Genomic DNA, 22,239 nt, shown 5'->3' on the forward strand with positions numbered 1-22,239 from the left:
CCCCTCCTCATCCTTGTGTCTTTTCTAACAGTCTGTTTTGTTGCCAAGTCTAGGCCTCAAGAAGGCGGCTTGGGTGGCCTAACCTACTACCAGTGGCTGACATCCATATGATGATGGTGAATGGTGGAAGTGGTTCATTGTTCAACACCAGTTTGATCTCACCTTTCTTCTCTTGTCATGGTAGAGATGTAGTGAATAAATGAAAACATGGTGTATTATCTCTTTATATTTAGTGTTACCCTGTGTCCCATACCAGGCCTCCTCACTGTCTCTCATCTGAACTATTGAGGTAGGTGAATTGATTACACTGATGATTCCAACCCAGGTTTTGGAAATGGCTGATGGTATAGTTTTTGCCTGTTTGTAAGGCAAATTCAGATGGGGTATAGTTGCTCCTCCATTTGTTCCTAAGGCCATAGTTGGTGGTAGAGTCAGCTATTTCCCTGAATTCAGGCCATTAGTAACATTGCTTAGTGTTACTAGCATGCGTGGGAGAGAACATGGACTTAGGATCATGAGTAACATGTGAAAAGTGGAGGGATCCAGAAAAATAAATATATTCCTGTCCTTCACCGTTTGCTGAGGCATCTTCCATTATCTCTTTGAACTTAGAATTAGAGCTTTGTCTTTGGTAATGGTCAAGACCAGTCTACCAGGGCAAGGACACTGTGGTGAGAATGTCAGGCTTGGCTTTTAAAATAGCAAGAGGATAGGCTTTTGTGGTATTTGGTGTGTGGGGGTATGTGTGACTGAGTGTGTGCGTGTTTTACACATTTGGAAATCTTCACGGACAGAGAATCGTGGGCGTTGCACTGCAGCCAGAAGAGCCCTCAGGGGCTGCCTTAGGAGCTGTTGGAGAAAGGAAGACTGATGCCTGTGAAACGAGGGGAGCAGAGCGTGTATAGGGCAAGTACTGCGAAGGGTGTTCGACGCTGCAGAGTAGGTAAACCACCAGGTAAGGCCCGAACAGTTAATATTGGACTTGTCCCAGGAGGTTGGTAGCACAGAGTTGCTGTTGACATTTGTCATTTGTCCAAAAATCTTCAACATGATGGTGGCAGCAGGAGTCATTTCTGGAAACTGGGAGCATACTATTACTGAGAAAATAGAGACAGCAGTGAGCATGGACTCTTCTTTCAAAAAGCTTGACTGTGAAGGGAAAGAAGGAAGTTGGATGACATGACTGAAGAAATGGCTTTTACTTTTATTCTTTTTCACAATGGGGAAAAGAGTTTTTAGTAGGCCAAGAGAAAAGGAGGTAATGGACAGGGAGAAGAGTGGGTGGGTAAAAGTCTAAAATGATGTGAGAAGGGATGGGAATAGAGCATGGGTGGCAAAAGAGAGAAGGCCCAGAGACCTCAGGGATTCAGGGAAGGGTGCACTTTCATTTGGAAATGAGCCAGGTGTGTGGAAGCTGAGGACAGTCAGGACACACAGTTCAAAAGATGGAGAAACTGCTTTTGATTGAGTAGAACACAGTGAATACAAGAATACAGGTAACAGGGTTTCAAAAGATTCTGCAATAAAAACGCATATATTTACGATTGTGCATTTAAATTTTTTTCTGAATTGAGTTATTCTTTTTTCTAGTACATAATTGATTAAAATGATGTATTTTATGAATTTTGAAAATAATCTGTTAAATATAAAAGTAAAATTGTATGTGAACAGCGGCTCTTAATGAGATAGATGGGTGGTGGTGGTAATATTTTCAGTGGATGCCTTGAGAAATGTATCAGTCCTAGTTGTTTGAATGGTCCCTGTTTGGAGCCCTAGGTTTTGCACCTTAGGACAATTGTGTACCATAGTAAGAGCCAGGAATGGCTTCTGTGAAAGGAAAACACAGTTCCCTTCCTGTGTATCTCCTCTACTCTTAATAATCTATCACAGAACATTTCACTTCTGGTTACCAAATGTGTAGGAGTTTTCCCACACCAAGCAATTCTCATACACCAGGCAGGGTCCTACAGTTTAACTCAATTATGACACTATTTTTCTAGAGATGGCATTAGATATCACAAGTCAAGGGCTCAGTTCCACAAGACTTCCCCACCCCTCCTCCCTCAGAGACAATCACAAGTCCAGGTTGTCACCCATGCTTCTGACCCACCAGCTATAAATCGGAGGTTCCACGACCCCCTCCTTGGTTCTGATGAATTTGCTAGAGCTGCTCACAAGACTCAGGAAGACAGTTACTTACTAGATCACCAGTTTATTACAAAAAATATTAAAAGAAACAGCCAGATGAAGAGATACATAAGGTGGGGTCCATAGGGTCCCAAGCACAGGAGCCTCAGTCCCCGTGGAATTTGGGGTGCACCCCCTCCCGGCAAGTGGATATATTCTTTTTCACCAACCTGGAATCTCCTCAAACTCTATGGTTCAGGGATTTTTATGAAGGCTTCACTATGTAGGCATGATTGATTAAATCACTGGCCATTGGTGATTGATTCCAACTCCAGTACCCTTCGGAGGAGGACCCATTAATCGTGGTTGGTACCCTGGCAACCAGCCTCCATCCTTAGAGGCTTTACAAAAATGTTAACGTAAACTCAGGTGTGGTTGAATAAGACACCCTTTCACCTTGTTGCTCTGAAGGTATTTCAGTAATTGAGAACTAGAGACCAAGTAACAAAAGATATTCCCATTGCTCTTATCACTTAGGAAATTTCAAGGGTTTTGGGAGCCGTAAGCCAGGAACCTTGGATGAAGACCAAAATATATATTTCTTATTACACATCACAACATCACAGCTTCCTTCTACAAAGTGGGAAAAAATGATTACGACAGGAGAGGGAGGAAAAGAGAGGCTTAGACCTCAATTGTTCTCACAGAACTTTTAGAAAAGAGAATGATGCCACAGACTGGGTCCCCCCATTCATTTGTTGAAAATTAATCTCCACAGGAATAGTGTAGGAGGTTGGGTCTTTGGGAAGTGATTAGGTCATGATTAGGCTTTCATGAGTGGGATCAGTGCTTTTATGAAAGAGGCCCCAGAGAGCTCCCTAACCCTTTCCAATGTATGAAGTCACAGCAGAAAGATGACTGTCTGTGAACAAGGGAGCAGGTTCCTACTAGAGGCTGAATCTGTGTGACCTTGCTTTTCAACTTACCAATCTCAAGGACTGTAAGAAATAAGTTTCTGTTATTTATAAGCCACCTACTTTGTGGTATTATGTTATAGCAGCCTGAACGGACTAAGGCAGAGTACATATGAAAGCTGAAGATCTAGAAATTGATTTTAAAACTGATTGTGCCTTTGTACTCCTTAAGCAATCTCTGACTATGTATCCCCAGTGGTAAGTTTATCTCAAAGTGAAGACTGGTAGTATAGGCTAAAGACTGGAAGCATGACATTGACGAAGCTGGGTCAGGGTCTTTTCCCTCTCTTCAGTGGGTTTCTTTTTACTGCTCTGTAACACATGGCTTTGAGTGTCCTCTCGTGATTCTAGGTTTAGTTGATCAGTGACTGATATCTTCTCTTCTGTGAACTGGGGCATTTGACTTTAGACAATCCCTAATGTTGCTTCTGATTTAAAAACTATGTTTTTATGATCTAATTATTTGTCAGGCCACTGTGCAAATAACACATACACTGAGATTGGTTTTGTCACATTTCCTTTTTTAATGAAAGGTAAATATAGTTAGATTTTCCCTTCTGTACCCTAATGTGTTGAAAATGATTGATTGTTTGAATACTTTGGGATAATTTTCTGACTCTGCTCTTAAAAATATTGGTTAAAAAATTTATCTTTCAAAATATTAAAAGTTAAATTACATTTCTTATACATAAGAATTGCTGACAGGTTTGCTATTTTTCATTTGATATTGGTATACGACATATTTGGCTGTTGACACTTTGTTAGAGAACTGATATTTTTAATTAATGATAACCCAGGATCACAGGCCTATGTCCAGTTTGATGTGGTAATGATTGCCATTTCTTTGAGTTTTAAGATTCCCTTCCCTCTCTCCCTCCTACACATACAATGAAAGACTAAAGATTTTGAGCTAAGGAGCAAAGGAGAAAGTGAAAAAAATTAGGGTTCTTCCTATATAGAGGAAAAAATATTTTGATATCTGGGAGGAAGTGAAATAAATGAAGAAACTTATTGCCAAAGAGAAAGAATGTGAGAATGAGTGGTAGATATTTATTGACTAACATAAAGCAGCCTAGAGAGAAACCATTTATTATTGCAACATTTAAAATTGGAGGTTTCGTGTATATAGGTAGATTTTCCGTTACCTGAGTAGGCAAAGCATCTTTATATAAACAGCCTGAGAGATTTCTCCTTGGAAAGACTAGGAGGAAGGATTGTGCTTCTCCTTTACAACTGATTTGTCTTTAGCATTCGGTCAAATTGAGTCATGATTTGTTTGCCAGTTTTGAGTTGGTCACAGAAAAATATAGAGCCAGTTGGTGCCAAACACTGGCCATCAGGATGCATTGTTTTATCCTAGCCTGTATTAGATTCTTATTACTTCTATAATATAGTACCACAAGTTTAGAAGTATAATACCACACAAATTTCTTGTGTTATACTTTGAAGGGCAAAAGTCTGAAATCTGTTTCACTGGGCTAAAATCAAGATGTTGGCAAAGCTGAGTCCCTCTATAGGCTCTAGGGGAGAATCTGTTTCATTTTCTTCCTGCTTCTAGAGGCTGCCTGCATTCTTTGGCTCTTGGCCCCACATCACTCCCACCTCTCCTTTCATTTTCACACCTTTTCTTACTCTCCTGCCTCCCTCCTTCCTTTACAGGACCCTTGTGATTGCATTGGGGCTGCCTGGATAATACAGAATAATGTTTCCATCTCAAGATCCTTAATTTCATCACAAATGCAAAGTCTCTTTTATCATGTAAGGTAAAATATTCACAGGTTCTAGGGATTAGGACATCTTCGACCTGATTTTTTTATCCACTTGCCTTAGGTTATATTTTCTATTGTTCAATTGGATGAGTAAATGTTAACCATTTTACATTTTCATGGAGCAGGTTGGAGGTTCCCCATAAAGTCACTAGGATAAAACAAACATAATTCAAGAAATAATGGAGTTCTTCATCCAGCTCTGGGTTGCAGGTTTTTCCATCTGACTTTAAAATTTAAAGTAATATTGAGGATTAGTTCTTGGTTCTTGTTTCAGTCCGAAATATGGTGATCTTGAGGATTCTGTGAGAATTTGGGAGTTATGATTCAACCTGTTTTAGGTGAACCCAGGGTTTTAGCTGGAGGAATTAACCAAGTCCGTATATTCATCCTTGAATGGGTCTCTGAGTTGGTCCTGGAATATCTAATTTTGTTTTTCACAGATTTATAACTCGAGGACAATGTGGGATTGCTTTAGACATTGCCTAAAACTATTTGACTCTAATACTGAAGTAGAACAGAAATGGTTCCTTCTTTAGGAGAGTCATTAAGGAAAAAGTCTTCCTCTTACTGTGACTCTACTATATTCCCTTAAGCCATGAGATGTAAGATTCATTCTTCAGGACATTGTTTCTTAAACTGGTATTCTACAAATACTTTTTCATAGTTTATTTTTTTAATGGCATTGTTGAGATATAATTCACATACTGTAAATTCGTCCACTACACATTCAGTGTTTAGTTCTTTCACAGAGTTGGACAACCATCACCACAACCTAATTTTAGAACATTTTCATCGTCCCAGAAAGAAACCCCTTATCCATTACTAGTCACTTGCCATCTCTCTATCCTAGCCTTAGTCAAGCACCAATCTGTTTTTATAGATTTGTCTTTCTTGGACATTTCATATCAGTGGACTAATATAACTTATGGTCCTTTTTGACTGACTACTTTCACTTAGCATAATGTCTTTAGGATGTACCCATGTTGTGAATGCATTAGCACTTCATTCCATTTTATTGCTGAATGACATACCACTGTGTGGATATACCACATTTCATTTATCCTGTTATCAATTGAACATTTGCATTGTTTACAGTTTTTGGCTATTATAAATAATACTATGAGCATTTATGTACATTTTTTATATGATTGTGTGTTTTCACTTTTGTTGGTGTACACCTAGGAGTGTAGTTGCTAGGTGATGTAGTTATGTTTCGCGTTTTGAGAACTGACACTGTTTTCCAAAGCAATTGTACCAGCACATTCCTATCAGCATTGTATAACAGTTTTGATTTCTCCACATCCCTGCCAATACTTGTTACTATCTAACTTTTTCTTCTAACCGTGACTTGTGGTTGTGAAGTGGTTTCTTACTGTGGTTTTGATTTCCATATCTCTGATGATTAATGATGTCTAGCATCTTTTCATGTGGTTATTGGCCATTTGTATATCTTCTTTAGAGAAATGTTTATTCATATCCTTTTTACACTTTAAAATTAGGTTACCTTTTATTATTAAGCTGTTCTTTATTTATTCTTGGTGTAAGTCCTTTATCAGATGTATGATTCCCAAATATTTTCTCCTGCTCTATAGGTTGTATTTTCACTTTTTTGATGGTGTCCTTTGAAGCACAAAAATTACTAATTTTTATGAGATTCAATTTGTTTTTTCTTTTGTTTCTTCTGCTTTAGGTGTTATATTTAAGAAACCATTACAAAATCCATTACAAAATCCAAAGTCCTGAAAATGTCACCCTATATTTTATTCTAAGGTTTCTATAATTTTAGCTTTACATTTAGGTATCTGATTCATTTACAGTTAGTTTTTTTGTATATGGTGTGAGGTAAGGGTTTAACTTTGTTCTTTTGCACGTTCCCAGCAACATGCATTGAAAAGACTACTCTTTTTGCCTTTGGATAATCTTGGCATCCTTGTTAAAAATCAGTTGACTATAAATGCATGGGTTTATTTCTGGACTCTCAGTCCTTTATCTCTGTTTGTCCATATGCCACTATCACACTGCTTTGATTACTGTTGTTATGTAGTAAGTTTTGAAATCAGGATGTGCGAATCCTCCATTCTCTTCTAGTTTTTCAAGATTGTTTTATCTACTCTAGGTCCCTTATAATTTTATATTAATTTCAGAATCAGCTTGTCAAATTTTACAAAGAAGTCAGCTGGGACTCTGATAGGAATTTCATTGAATCTGTGGAGTATTGCTGTCTTAACATGTTAAGTCTTCTGGTCCATGAACATGGAGTATTAGTCTTATTTTAATTTCTTTCAACAGTGTTATAGTTTTCACAGTATAAACCTTGCATCTGTTTTGTTAAATTTATTCCTAAGTTTTTATTCTCTTTTATATTATTGTAAATGGAATTGTTTTCTTGATTTTGCTTTTAGATTATTCATTGAATTTTATATATAAATCTTGTATCCTGCAACCTTGCTAACTCATAAGTTCTAATAGTGTTCCTTTTATGGATTCCTTAAAGTGTTTAATATATGAGATCAAATAATCTACAAATAGAAGTAGTTTTACTTCTTCCTTTTCCATATGGATATCTTTTACGTACATACATATATATATATATATGTATTATTACTATTTTCCCTATGTAGAAACTCCAGTACAGTGTTGAGTAGAAGCGGTGAGAGTGAATTTCTTTATCATGTCCCTGATCTTAGGTCAAATCATCGAGTCTTTCACCATTAAGCATGTCAGCTGTGTTTTGTTTTTGCTTCTTGCAGATGTGCTTTATCAAGTTCTTTCTATTCCTAGTTTTTTGAGTGTTTTTATCATGAAAGGGTGTTGGATTTCATCACACAGCTTTTCTGAAGCTATTGAGATGATCATGGAATTTTTGTCTTTTATTCTGTTGCTATAATGTATTATATTATTTTATTTTCAGATGTTAAACCAGTCTTCCATTTCTGGGATAAATCTGTTTGGTTATGGTGTATAACTCTTTTCTTATGTTGCTAGATTTGGTTTGCTAGTATTTTGGTGAAGATTTTTATGTCCATATCCATAGTTTTCTTCTGATGTTTATTTTCTTAATTTGCTGTTATGGTAATACAGGCTTTATAAATGAATTGGGAAGTATTCCTTCATATTTTTTTGAAAGCGTTTATAAAGAATTAGTATTATTTTTTAAATGTTTGATAGTTCAGTAGTAAAGTTAGCTGGTCATGGCTTTTTTTTGTGGATTTTTTTTTAAATAATTTTTTTTTTAAAGTATGTTTTTATTGATTTTAGAGAGGAAGGGAGAGAGAGAGAGAGAGAGAGAGAGAGAGAGAAACATCATTGTGAGCGAGATACATTGATTGATTACCTCCTGCAGGCAGCCTGGCCGGGGATTGAACCCACAACCTGAGTATGTGTCCTGACCAGGAATTGAACTGGTGCCCCTTCAGCATGGGACGGTGCTCAACCAAGTGAGCCACACTGGCCAGGGCTGTGGATAACTTTTTAATTACTTATTTTATATCTTTACTTGTTATAGATCTATTCAGTTTGTTTCTTCTTGAGTCAGTTTTGGTAGTTTTTATCTTTCTAGTAATTAGTTCATTTCATCTAATTTATCTAATTTGCTGGTGTGTTATTAAAAATATTCCTTTTTAATCCTTTTTTTATTTCTGTAAGGTTCATAGTAATATCCCCTCCTCTATTCCTGGTTTTAGTAATTTGAGTCTTCTCTTTTTTTCTCTTGGTTAGTTTATCTAAAACTTTGCTAATTTTGTTAATATTGTCAAAGAACCAACTTTTGGATTTGTTGACTTTTTCTATTTTTTTAATCCTCTATTTCATATAGCTTGTTCTCTAGTTTTATTATTTCCTTACTTCTGCTTGCTTTAGATTTAGTTTATTTTTAGTGTCTTAAGCTGGAAGATTAGGTGATTGGTATATCTTTTATTTTCTTAACATGGTATTTGTAGCTATAAACTTCCCTCTTAGCTCTGTGTTACCCGAATCCCATGTTTTGGTATTTGTGTCTTCATTTTCATTCATATCCAACCATTTTTAAATTTCCATTTTGATTTTTTTTGACTTATTAGTTATTTAGCAGTACATTGTTTAATTTCTACATATTTGTGAATTTCCCTCAGTTTTTTCCACTACTGATTTCTAATTTCATTACTTTGTGGTCACAGAACAGGAATTCCTTATATTATCTATCCATTTAAAAATAGATATCCATTTATATATACAGAGTGGGGCAAAAGTAGGTTTACAGTTGTGAGTATTCGAAACACAGAGTTTATTCTTTAACATTTTTTTTTTTAATCCTCACCGAAGGGTTTTTTTTCCATTGATTTTCAGAGAAAGTGGGGGGGGGAAGGGGATGGAGAGTGAGTGAAGAGAGAGAGACACATCAGTTGTTTACTATTTATTAATTATTGTATTATTTTCCATACAAACAACTGTAAACAGACTTTTGCCCCACTCTGTGTATATATCCATGTATATATTCTCTTTTTTAAAAAGGCCTAGTATGTGGTCTATCCTCGAGAATGGAGAATGTCCCATGTAACCACTGTTGTGAGTGGAGAGATTTGTTGATGTCTCTTAGGTCTAGTTGGTTTATAGTGTTAAGTCTTCTGCTTACTTGTTGATCTTCTGTCTAGTTATTCTATTTGTTATTGAAAGTAGGGTTTTGAAGTCTTCAACTATTAACATTAAAGTGTATTTCTCCCTTCATTTTTGTGATTTTTTGCTTCACGTGTTAGGTGCTTTGTTATTAGGTATACATATGTTTAAAATTGTTAATCTTCCTCATGGATTGACCTTTTCATCATAAAATAGCCCTCTTTATTTCTAGTAACATTTTTTGTTATAAAGTCTATATTCTCTGATAATCATTGTAGTCATGCCAACTTTCTTGTTTCTGTATGTTTGCATGATATATCCTTTTCCATTTTTTAACTTTCAAGCTGTTTGTATCTTTGAATCTAAAGTGTGTCTCCTATAGACAGCATATAACAAAATCATATTTTTAACTAGAATCTGATAATCTCTCTTTTGGTTGGATTGTTTATTTCACTCACATTCGGTGGTATTATTGATATAATTTTATTTATATCTGCCATTTTTCTTTTTGTTTTCTGTATGTCTCTTGTCTTTTTGGTTTCTCTGTTTCTCCTTTATTGTATTCTTTTGCATTAAGTGAATATTTTCTAATGTAGCATGTTAAATTCTTTAATGATGTTTTGGCTATACTTGTTGAGTATTTTTTTTTCTTAGTGATTGCTATAGGGATTACCATATACAACTTAACTTATCCAGAATCAACTTTAGGTTTAAACTAGCTTAATTCCAGTGGTATGTAAAAACATTTTTAGCCATATGTTTAATCCTATATAGCTCTATTCCCTTCTCCTCCCGCCCCAATATCCCCTTTTGTGGCATTATTGTTATACATATTACATCTTTTAATGTTACAAACCCAATAATATGTTGTTACAGATATTATGTTGTCATATGTAGTTATTTCCTTAGCCCAATTCAGCTTTGCTCCCACATATCTCATTTGCACTAGTATTTGCAAATACCTCATACATATCTTAACATTTCTATGTGTTGTAGGCCCAATAATTCATCATATACATAGCATTTTATACAATTGATTTTTATGTTAGGAGAACAAAGAAAACACGCATTTATAATTACATGATTACTTTTACTGGTGTTCTTTGTTTTATTGTGTGGATTTGACTTACCTTGTCTGGTTACTTGTTTTCAGCCTGAAGAACTTACTTTAGTATTTATTGTAGGATCTTCTAAGGAACAAACCCTCTCAGTTTTTCTTTATTTGGGAAAGTCTTTATTTCATGTTCATTTAAAAAAACAACAACATTTTTTTAATTCTCACCCAAGGATATTTTTTCCATTGCTTTTCAGAGAGAGTGGAAGGGAGAGAGAAAGGAAGAGAGAGAGGGGAACATTGTTGTGAGAGAGACACATCAATTGGTTGCCTCCTTCACTCGCCCCAACTGGGGCCAGGGATTGAGCCTGCAACAGAGGTACATGCTCTTGGCCGGAATGGGACCTGGAACTGTTCAGTCCACAGTCGAACATTCTAACCACTGGGCCCAACCAACTAGGGCTCATGTTCATTTTTTTTTAAAAATGACTTCAGAGAGGGAGGAAGGAAGAGGAAAGAGAGAGGAACACTGAGAGAGACACATCGATTGGTTGCCTCTCATACGTGCCCCATCTGGAGATCAAACCCATTACCTAGGTATGTGCCCTGACCAGGAACCAAACCTGCAATCTCCTGGTGCATGGGACAACCCTCCAACCATCTAAGCCACACTGGCCATGGCTTCATGTTCAGTTTTGAAAGATAGCTTTGCTGTATATGAAATTTTTGGTTGACAGTATTTTCCTCTGAGCACTTTGGATATGTTATCCCACTCTCTTCTGGCCTCTATTGTTTTTGCTGAGAAGTCAGCTGTTAATCTTATTGGGGTTCCCTTGTAAATAATTATTGTTCTCTTGCTACTTTCAAGATTCTCTCCTTGTCCTTGACTTTCAGTATTTTTGTATATTTTTAAGGATATCTTTTTTAAAAATTCTACTTGAAGTTTGTTGATCTTCCTGGATTTTTTTTCAATAAAATTGGGAAGGTTTAACCTTTAAAAAAAATTTTTTTCTGCTCCTTTCTATCCTCTCCTTCTGCTCCTTTCATTATGAGCATGTTGGTACACTTAATACTACCCCACATTTTTCTGAGGGTATCTTCATTTTTCTTCTTTTTTTTCTCTCTGTTCTTTGGCTTGATCTCTATCTTAAAGTTTGCTTATTCTTTCTCTGTCATTTCATGTCTACTGTTGAGCCACTCTAAAGTTCCCCACATGCCCCATTACTGTTCTTTTCAACTTCCAAATTTCCATTTGTTTCTTTTTTATAATTTGTTTGTTTATTGATACAACATTGTCATCATTCCTTTCTTCACTTCTTTAATCATGGTTTTCTTTAATTCTGAGAACATGTTTATAATGGTTACTTTGAAATCTTTTTATGAGAAATCCAACATCTGATCTCTCTCACAGGCAGTTTCTGTTACCTGCTTTGTCTCTGGTGTCTCGGTCATACTTTCTTATTTGTTTGCATTCTTCATAATTTTTTTTGTTGGAAACTGGACATTTTAAATAATATAATGTAGCAACTCTGGACACTGGTTGTCCTTTCTTTGACCCTCCTTCTGCTTATTTTGTTATTTGCTTGTTTACTTCTTTAGAGTGGGAGACCCCTTTCCCCTCTCAGCATCAGTGGTAAGCCTCTGATGTTGCTCCTCAGCAGCTTTGGACATGCCCATTGTCACCCTGGAATGATAGTGATATCGATAGGGCTCTTTTCAACTCTTTTCTCTGACCACACCCATCTATTATGCTTCACTAATTGCTGTAGTGGAGTTTGCTGAGTTGAGAAGAGGGAGGTAGGGAGTGGTGGTGGTTCAGATACCATAGACACTCCTTTCTTACCAGATTTTCATGAGTAGATATTTTCACTTTCTCTCTGCCCTTGGGAGCGTTTACAGAGACTTTAAGTGACTATTGTTTTAATAATACTCATCAGTTTCTCCAGGAAACAGATAAGCTAAGCCCCTCACACTGTCATGGTGGAAGCCTATTCTCTCTTCCATAGGCTTTTTAACTAGTATGAAATGATAATGTGCGTAGGCTCAAAAAAGTTTTGGTGATGTTCTTTGATGTTCCCATAGTATCCTTTACTTATTCTTTTATATCACTCTTTATATTTATTATCATGTCTTGCGTAATATATTTCTTCTCCTAGAGCAGGGTTCTCTAAAACCTTTTGACTGTGGTCCACAATAAGAAATATATGTTATACACTATTTAGAACACACATTATTTTTTACAAAAGTATTACTAAACAGCACCTATTCTTCCTGTTGTGATATACTATGATATTTTCCATTCTGTCTTCCTCCAGTAAAAAAGAATGATTGGTTGCTATCCACATAATTGATTTCACAACTTGCAATTTGAAAAACACTCTCTAGACTAAGATTCCTTGAGGCAAGTTTCTGTGCCTGGGGTTGACATCTTATTTCCAACCTCTGGCACATTGCCTGGTACACAGTAGGCACTTAATGAATATTTGTTGAATGACCATGTGAAAGTTGGCTTTTCAGAGACTTTAACAAGTTAGAATGCACTGAGCTGCTTTAAGAGAAATTACAGCATACAGTTAGAAACCTCACTTGAATCCTGAATCGTTTGATTGTGGAGGCCCTATAAATATCTCTCAGAACTAGTGCTTGGGAAGTGTTTTTTAGATGAATAAAAGTATGGCTTGGTAATTTTCTTTTTCCAATGAAAATGAAGGGCAAAATCCAGGAAATACCATGTAAACATTTTGTACTTTCATAACATCTTTCTTCCTAAATGCTTAAAGGAAGAAATCTGTATTATATGGAATGGAGGCATAGAAACAAAGAAGAAAATGTAGACAAAGTAATTACGTGTGGACTAGTTTATTCTCAAAACTTAAATTAACCAAAGGTTGTAATTATGCTTTTTAAGCTAGTGGGAAAACTTTCAAAGTCTTTACCCACAGTTGGTAGGCAAAAGGACTCATACTTACTTGTTCTTTGATTTTTTTTTTCTTTTTTGAGATACCACCCAAATAGATGTGGTTGAACCTTTTGAGGATTGCCAGACCAAAAATACAATTCTTGGGGTATGACAAGGAATAAGCAGTAGCACTTTATTAAGACTTAGGCTAGGTACATATGTTTTCGGTGAAAGTGGAATTCTCAGGGTGCCATGAGGGAAGTAATTTCCTGAGGCCCCCATGGGAAGGTGGGGTTTTGTGGAAAGCTTTATCGATGATATAAAATTAAGGGGTTTCTCCTCTAAGGTTCCATCCCTGTCTGTCTCACCATAGAAGAAGTCCAGTCTTATCTTCAGCAGGGCCAGAATTAGGTTACTGCACAGAATTTTACTCCATATTAAAGTCCAATCCAGTATCCAGCTAGTTTAGCTTGTGTTCCCAGCTGCAGTCCATTGTATGTGGGTCTGTGTGGCCATAGGCCATGTGGTTGCTTAAGGCCACATTGCTATGGAGAGAGAACAGGTGAACACACAGGCGAGAATGGGTCACGGAGCAAGGGAGAGCAAGAGCCCAAGAGAGGAAGAGCCAAAAAGAGAGAGGGAACCCTTTGTTTGAGGATTTTAACTTTCCAAGATTTCATGTGCTTCTGATGGTGTTCCGCCCTAGCCAATCCATTGTTCCCAGACTAGACTGACAAGCAAGCACCTTCCTAATGTCACCCTGACTTCACTGCGCATGTGCCCATCTCCACCTTTGTTAAGTCTGTTCGGAGATCTGCAGGGAATGGACCAGTGGCTCCCTGGGGAGCGTGAAGCTGTAGCTTTCTGGTGAAGTTGCCCAGATGACCGAGCTTATAATGTCTGGCCTCTCATTTGCTATCTTCCTTTTATTAATATTAACAACAAGCTAATTACAACAATAACACATACATACATACATAATCAGGCTGTTTCTTGATTTACCTTGCCCCTAAATGAGTGGTCTTAAAAATGAGGCAGGGGAGGGTAAAAGAAAGACCAGGCTCCCTGTGACAGGAAGAGGTGCATCTGTTAAAGGAAAGATTTAAAGAAAAGTTGGCCTGTGGAATTAATGCCACAGGCCATATAGTACTGTTAGAATATCCTGCATTCTAAGTTGAGATGAAAACTTCTTTAAGAACAAACAAACCCAGCAACAAAAAAACTCCATATATGTAACAGGAGATCTCCCCTATGAAATTCTTAGTTGACATTGGAAATGAATATTATCTTGGGGGTAGATTTAGGGGGAGACCCAATAAAAGCTTTGCATTTAATTTCCTGGTGGTTGAGGAGTTCACATACTGGACTTGGAAGCAGATAATACCTCATAGTACAACCAGCAGGAATTATCTTCTCCGTCTGGAGAAACCAAGCATCTGGCTGTCTGAATTTATGAAATTGTAACTCAGGGAACTGATTAATTTTATTATATAGGGTGTGAGGGCTGCAGCTGCTGCCAGATGTAATTGAGATCCATTCTTGCCTTTCTCACTCTGCTCCTGCTATTTCTGATCCTTATGCTCAGAGTGTCTCGAGTAGGTTTTAGTTTTGTTAGACCAAGGTTGCTCTTGTCACCATGACCTTTTTTATTTTAAGTAAACTTTTTTAAAGAGCTGGTTTAGCTTCACAGCAAAATTGAGTGAAAAGTGTACAGTTCCCATATATCCCTCTTCCCCCACATATGCACAACTTCCCCCTATCAACACCCTGTACAAGAGTGGTACATTTGTATAACTGATGAATCTACATTGATAGATCATAATCATCCAGAGATCATCATTTACCTCTGATGTGGTACATTTTATGGGTTTGGAGAAATGTGTAATGACATGTGTCCACCAAAAAGTTTCATGCAGAGTGGTTTCACTGCCCTAAAATCCTTACTCTGTGCTGTCTGTTCATCTTCCCTCTCCCCTCAACCTCTGTCAGACTTTTTTTTTTTTTTTAATTGCTTGAAGTACCAGTTCTTGAGGTACCAGTACCTTAATGTACATGCTGATCGTTTCCTCTTGCTGCACCCCTTCTTGAAAAATCTGCCCAGAATTTAGTACCTGTCAACCACCAATCTTTGTGGGAGGAGCAGCTGACCCAGTAGAAACCAATGTAGAGATTCCATTGTCTAGATTGAGCCAACTAGATTCTCTTTCCTGAGAATGGTAACCTTGAGATACTGAGTTCATTAGATGATGATGAATCCTTAGGCTGAAAGATCGTGTAGTGTTGTAACCATATTCTTAACTATACCATAAAAACCATGTGCAGGTCAGGGGGAACGAAAAAAAGAGGCTAGTCTATAGAGAGAAGTTGTAGAGTGGAGCAGACATGTGGAGACCCATAAGAGATGGTGGTGGGACCTTCTAGTCACAGTTTTGTTTTGTTTTTGTCCAGCTAAGCTCTCTTTTCTTTCCTTGGATATTCATTAGATCCTTTGTTGTAGCTTTTTCATAGCAATCTCCTACCCCATTCAACTTGAGCTAGTTATATGGATTTTTGGTCTACAACTGAGATATAGTACCAGTAGAACCTAGTATAATAGAGTCTTACATAATTAAGATCTTGAAGACTCTTTGGGTCATAAGATACCAAAAGATAGAAAACCAAAGTCTGAGTACCAGTGCGAAATAAGTGTAAGTCGAGGTAGCCTTTAGTCAATGTTTCCTTCGTTAATTCATTAACCACCCTTTCCTTTTCTAATCTAAAGAATGTCTATATCATTTTGTCTTTTCTCAAAAAAGAAAAACGTTCTGCTGTTTTCTGATTCTTTATTCCCATTTTTTTCAATTCCTTCTTATAACCTCAGTTAGAATACTGGGCTAGGTGCTAGGAGACCTAGATTCTCTTCTGGGTGGGATTCTAACCACATAGTTTAAGGAAAGTACTTCATCCCTCTGTACTGTCTTACCTACTCTGTCAAGTGAAGGGTTAGGTTGGATCATTGATTTCCAACCTCTAACTCCTGCACTCATTGAAGGTAATATTAACAGATTCCAGGGATTAGGACATGGACATATATTGGGAGGCACCATTTAGACTAGTGTTGATGAGGTAGCATGTTTGAACCATATTAAAAATATTTTTCTTCCATATGATTATCTTGACAAGGAATTAATGAAGAGGGTCAAGAAATCAGGCTACTTGGGCATTTGCTATAGATGAATTAAATACACCTATTTAATGACTTGAATTCATTCCTATAAACGCTGTTACTAAGTGAAAAGCTAGTAAAGAAATTAATTATTTCTGTTAATTTTAATGGGAAAAGTTTTGATGTGTTTCATCCCAACCCAAGATACCCAAGTATTTTCCTCAAATAGAAAAATTTATCAGTGAGCAATGAAAACACTTTTATATAAATTGTAAACAATGACTTGAAAATTAATAAATACAGTTGGTACATTAAAATATAAAATGTTGCTTTGTTGCCTCAATAAAGAAGAAAGAAGGCTTGACAGGATGTGGGAATAGGAGGTGAGGAGTCATTCTTTGGAAGATTGTGGAGAGCATGCATTCAAATATCAGAAGTGCTTAATGGCCTTTTTTTTTTCTTCTCCTTTGGGCATTGACAGTGAAAAAACTGATGTGGAAACCTTTGTCATCTCTGTAGAAGAGCAATCTTTGTATTCCCTCCCCCAAAAAAGCAAGAGGTAAATTTGCTTTTCTTCTTGTAGCCTGCAATTTCTGTACTTTCTTGAAGGATGCGGTACTAGTTTCCTGAGGCTGCTATAACAAATTATTACAAATTCAGTGATTCAAACAACAGAAGTTTATTCTCGTACAGTTCTGGAGCCAGAAGTCCAAAACTTGGCAAGGCTGAGTTACCTCTGGGGATTCTAGGGGAGAATCTCGTTCTTTCCTCTTCCAGCTTCTGGTGACTGCCAGCATAGCATTCCTGGGCTTGCGGCCACATCACTTGTGGCCCGTTTTCACATTGCTTCCTCGTGTGTGTCTGTCTCCAGACTCCTGCTACCTCTCTCATAAGGATACATGTGATTGCATTATTGGCCTGCCCTAATAATCCAGGATAAGTACCTCTTTTTCAAGATCCTTAACTTAATCACATCTTTTGCCATACAAAGTGAATATGACTTTACTCTTAAGGTAATAATCACAGGTTCTGGGGATTAGGATATGAGATATATTTGCAGGGCCACCATTTAGCCTACTAACAGATGAGATGGGATGTTTGAATAATTTTAAAAGTCTTTATATTTTTAAAACATATCTTTATTTCAGAGAGAGGAAGGGGGGGGGGAGAGAGAGAGAGAGAAACATCAATGATGAGTCATTAATAGGCTGCCTCCTGCACACCCTCCACTGGGGATCGAGCCCAAAACCCAGACATGTGCCCTGACTGGGAATCGAGCTGTGATCTCCCGGATCGTAGGTTGATGCTTAACCACTGAGCCACGCTGGCTGGGCTTGAAATGTCTTGACTTCCATAACACCACAATCTCCTTCTCTTCTTCCTCTTCACCAGGGATCCAGTTTAAGCCTTCTTTACAGATGGGTTTCTTGCAGTCACCAGTTACATGTTGATGGCCATCAGATTTCTGATCTTGCACGTTATCTTCTTGTTTTTTTAAATTTATCTTTATTGTTGAAAGTATTACAGATATCCCCTTATTTTTCACCCATTGATCCCCTCCACCCTGCATCCACCACCCCGCCTTCACCACATTGTGTCCATGGGTTATGCATATATACATTTAAGTTCTTTGATTAATTTCTCCTCACCCACTCCCCCACCCCCACCTTCCCACTGAGATTCATCAGTCTGTTCCATGCTTCTATGTCTCTGAATCTATTTTGTTCCTCAGTCTGTTTTGTTTATTAGATTCCACATATGAGTGAGATAATATAAAACTGAATCAGGAAGAATCAGAAAACCTGAATAGGCCAATAACAACTGATGAAATTGAGGCAGCAATAAAAAAACTCCCAGCAAACAAAAGCCCTGGTCCAGATGGCTCCACAGAGTAGCTTTCTAATTCTCTAGGTTGTAGGGTTAGATAGTTTATTAAAAATTTTTCTTGATTTTTGAGGTAGGCCTGTAGTGCTCTGAACTTCGCTTTCAGGACTGCTTTCACTATGTCAAATAGATTTGGGGTTGTTGTGTGTTCATTTTCATTTGTTTACAGAAAGTTTTTGATTTCTTTCTTGATCTTATTGGTAACCCATTCATTGTTTAATAACATGCTATTTAGGCTCCACGTGGTTGAATGTTTTGAGTGTTTTTACTGTGGTTGATTTCTAATTTCTTGCCATTGTGATCTGAGATGCTTGATATGATTTCAGTCTTCTTGAACTTGTAAAGACTTGTTTTGTGTGCTAACATGTGATCTATCTTTGAGAATGACCCATGTGCACTTGGGAGGAATATATATCTGCAGCTTTTGCGCGAAATGTTCTGTAAATGTCAATTAAATCCACCTGATCTAGTGTGCCATTTAGAGTCACTGTTTCTGTGTAGACTTTTTGTTTGGAAGATCTATCCAGTGAAGTCGGTGGGGTGTTAAAGTCCCCGAATTATGACTATATTGCTGTTGATCTCTAGTCCTTAAGGTTATTATTGATAGGTACTTATTGTCATTTTAATTCTTTATGCCTATGTTACTGTATTTCTTCTTCTTACAGCGGTCCCTTTAACATTTCTTACAGTGCTGTTTTGGTGGCGATAAACTCCTTTAGCCTTTTGTGGTCTGGGAAGCTCTTTATTTCACCATCTATTTTGAATGATAACCTTGCTAGATAGAGTAGTCTTGGTTTCAGATCCTTGTTTTGCATTACCTTGAATACTGCATGCCAGTCCCTTCTGGCCTGTAGAGTTTCTGATGAGAAATCAATTGACAGCCTTATGGTAGCTCCTTGGTAGGTAACAAATTACTTTTCTCTTGCTGCCTTTAAGATTCTCTCTTTGTCTTGAATTTTTGGCATTTTAATTATTATGTGTCTGGGTGTGGGCCTCTTTGGGTTCTTCTTACTTGGGACTCTCTGTGCCATCTGAACTTGTGTGTGTTTTTTCCTTGTCAGATTAGGGAAGTTTTCTGCCATTATTTCTTCAAACAAATTCTCTATCCCTTGCTTAGTCTCTTCCCCTTCTGTTATTACTATAATGCGAATATTGTTACATTTCATGTTGTCCCACAGTCCCTTAAACTGTCCTCCTGTTTTTTAATTTTTTTTTTTATCTCTGATTGAGATAAAATTTGCTGATCCAATCCTCAGCTTCCTCTAATTTGCTGATCCAATCCTCAGCTTCCTCTAATCTGCTGTTTATTGCTTCCAATGTATTCTTTATTTCTGCTATCTCATTTTTCATATCCGACAGGTCATTCTTCAGAGTTTTTATATTTTTTTCCAGTTTTCCAAACTCTATATTCGATAGATTGCCTATCTCCATTTCATTTAGCTCTTTTTCTTGAGACTTCTCTTCTTCTTTTATTTGGGGTTTGCTTTTTTGTTTCCCTATTTTGACTATCTATTTGGGTTGTTTCTATGTATTAGGTAAATCTGCTAAGACTCAGCCTTTTTGGAGGGTCTCTGGTGCAGACCAGTGTCAGACACTCTTTGTGACTGGCCTTGAGTACCCTGTTTGGAGCTATTAATAACCCACGGCTTGTGGTTCCCTCTGCTGGGCTGGCTTGTTGTTCTTTCTGCTGGGGATGGGTGCATTTGGACAGGACCAAGATGCATACCCAAGTCTGTTTTTCCAAGGCCCAGGTCAGAAACAGATCTGGTAAAGACTCAAAGCTCCCAGACGTCCTCCTCTGCCTGCAGGCTGATTGATCGTAATCTCTTAATGAGCCTCAGGCTATAGACCACAGCAAGGCATAAACTCCACAAGATAGGGTGAGAGGTTTTCCAGTGGGTGGGCCAATTGCTCCCCCCCAGGCCAAAACTGCCTGACTGGCAAAGGTCTGCCTGATAAAGATGTCTTGTGCAGTATGGGGGAATGGCTTAGCACAGAAATCCAGATGGTTACCCTCTGAGCTCTGTCTCCAGAGCCCAAAACCCCAGATTCTTTTCACACTACTCTAGTTCACTCTGCCTTCCCTCTGCCAGAGCCCAAGATAATTGGCTGTGCACGGAACTTTTTGTGTTGGCCCTTTAAGAGGATACTTGCATTTCCAGCTGTCTTTTCACAGCCAGATGTTAATGGGCACCTTTCTCAGTTCGGTACTCTTGGCTGAGAAGCTCAGCTTGGGGTTTACGCCCCAGTGTCCTCAATGGGAACCCCCAAAGCTGAGATATCCCTCCAGACCTTTGGCTGCTGCCTGTGGGAGCCCAACCAGGCCTCTGGCGCCTCCGTATTTCCTGCCAGTCTCTATGCGGTCTCTGCCTTTTAGGTCCTTGGTTTTGAGGGTGCTCTCCAGCTCGTCTACAGTTGCAGTTGATTATTCAGGATGGTTTTTCTCTATTTTAGTTGTAATTCCAGTTTGGTCCTGAGAGTGTCAGTATAGCTTCCACTCAATCAGACACCATCTTGGAATCCTCTTAAAATTCTTTTTGTTCCATATGATATTCTTGACCAAAAACTGCTGTGTTGAGTAAATTAGTGAGTCTGTTCTTTATCTGCAACCATAATATTGAAATATTATGTGATTTACTTACTGTGCTGTGTGGTGAAAAGGTAATTTAATGAGGGGGAAAAAATGAGTCATTGTCCAAAAAGTGGTATATCTTCTTAAGAGCCCTATGGCTAGAAGTCATCACCTGAACTCTGTGTTTGCCTCCAGCACTTCATGCTAAGGCTGGCTTCCCGCAGCAAGTAGAGCTCTTGTTTCTTTCTTCACACCTGGTGAGGAGAGTCTTTTTCCAGTAGCTCCTATGTGAGCGATAGTGTTATATTATGGGCAGGACCCGATAATTTTTTTTTTTTTTAATCCTCGCTTGAGGATATGTTTTCATTGGTTTTTTTGAGAGAGGAAAAAGGGCGAGGGGGAGAGAGGGAAACAGAAACATTGTTGTAAGAGAGAAACACTGGTTGGTTGCCTCTCTGAAACCTGGGTATGCGCCCTGACCAAGAATTGAACCTGTAATCCTTTGGTGTACAGGATGACGCTCCCACCAACTGAGCCACCCTGCCAGGGAACGCCCAATAATTTTTTGTTGCAGGGGACTGTCCTGTGCATTGTCGGATGTTCAGCAGCATCCCTCGCCTCTACTCACTGGATGCCAGTAGCACAGTCCCCCATCGTGACAACCGAAAATGTCAAACATTGTCAAAGGGCCCAGGAGGGTCAAGATTGCCCCTAACTGAGTACCACTGCTTGAACACAGTTAGAGCCCATTTTCCTTTCAGCAAAATCTGCTAGCTAGGAAATTTTGGTCTTGATAAGAAAGAGGAAGATAGAGAATGGGTGGTAGAGATAATAACTGCAAATGTCCACTTCACCTGAAATTTTAATGGAACAAAATTGGGTCAAATTTAGCATACTTACTAAATTTTTGCTAGACCTCTGTTAGTATATTCTAACATTAAAGTATTTTATGTTGATTGGACGACTAAAACCCAATATTATTATGCCTTTAAAATTTTTTTATGGGCCTATCAATCCCAGGTTGGTTTTTTTTCTGCTTTAGTCAATTAGTCAGTTGCTCTTTAACTTAGAATTTGCCTCTGTATAACCTCATTCGTTTTCAACAAGCCTCTCCCCTGAGGTTTTCACATTCAGTCCTACTCACACTTGCTGTGACACTGCCTTAGTTCCCCTTGCCCTGGGGCATTAGCAAACACACTGTTCTACAGACTGCACATTTTGCTAG

General features: G+C 37.9%; 1 protein-coding gene across 5 annotated transcripts in view; it reads left to right on the forward strand.

The window, feature by feature from the left end:
* FANCC (FA complementation group C) overlaps window positions 1–22,239 on the forward strand; it is a 222,828-nt gene that overhangs the window by 50,354 nt on the left and 150,235 nt on the right. The gene's annotated exons all lie outside the window — the stretch shown is intronic.

Source organism: Miniopterus natalensis, chromosome 12, assembly GCF_054644295.1.
Source record: "Miniopterus natalensis isolate mMinNat1 chromosome 12, mMinNat1.hap1, whole genome shotgun sequence".
NCBI lineage: Eukaryota > Metazoa > Chordata > Mammalia > Chiroptera > Miniopteridae > Miniopterus > Miniopterus natalensis.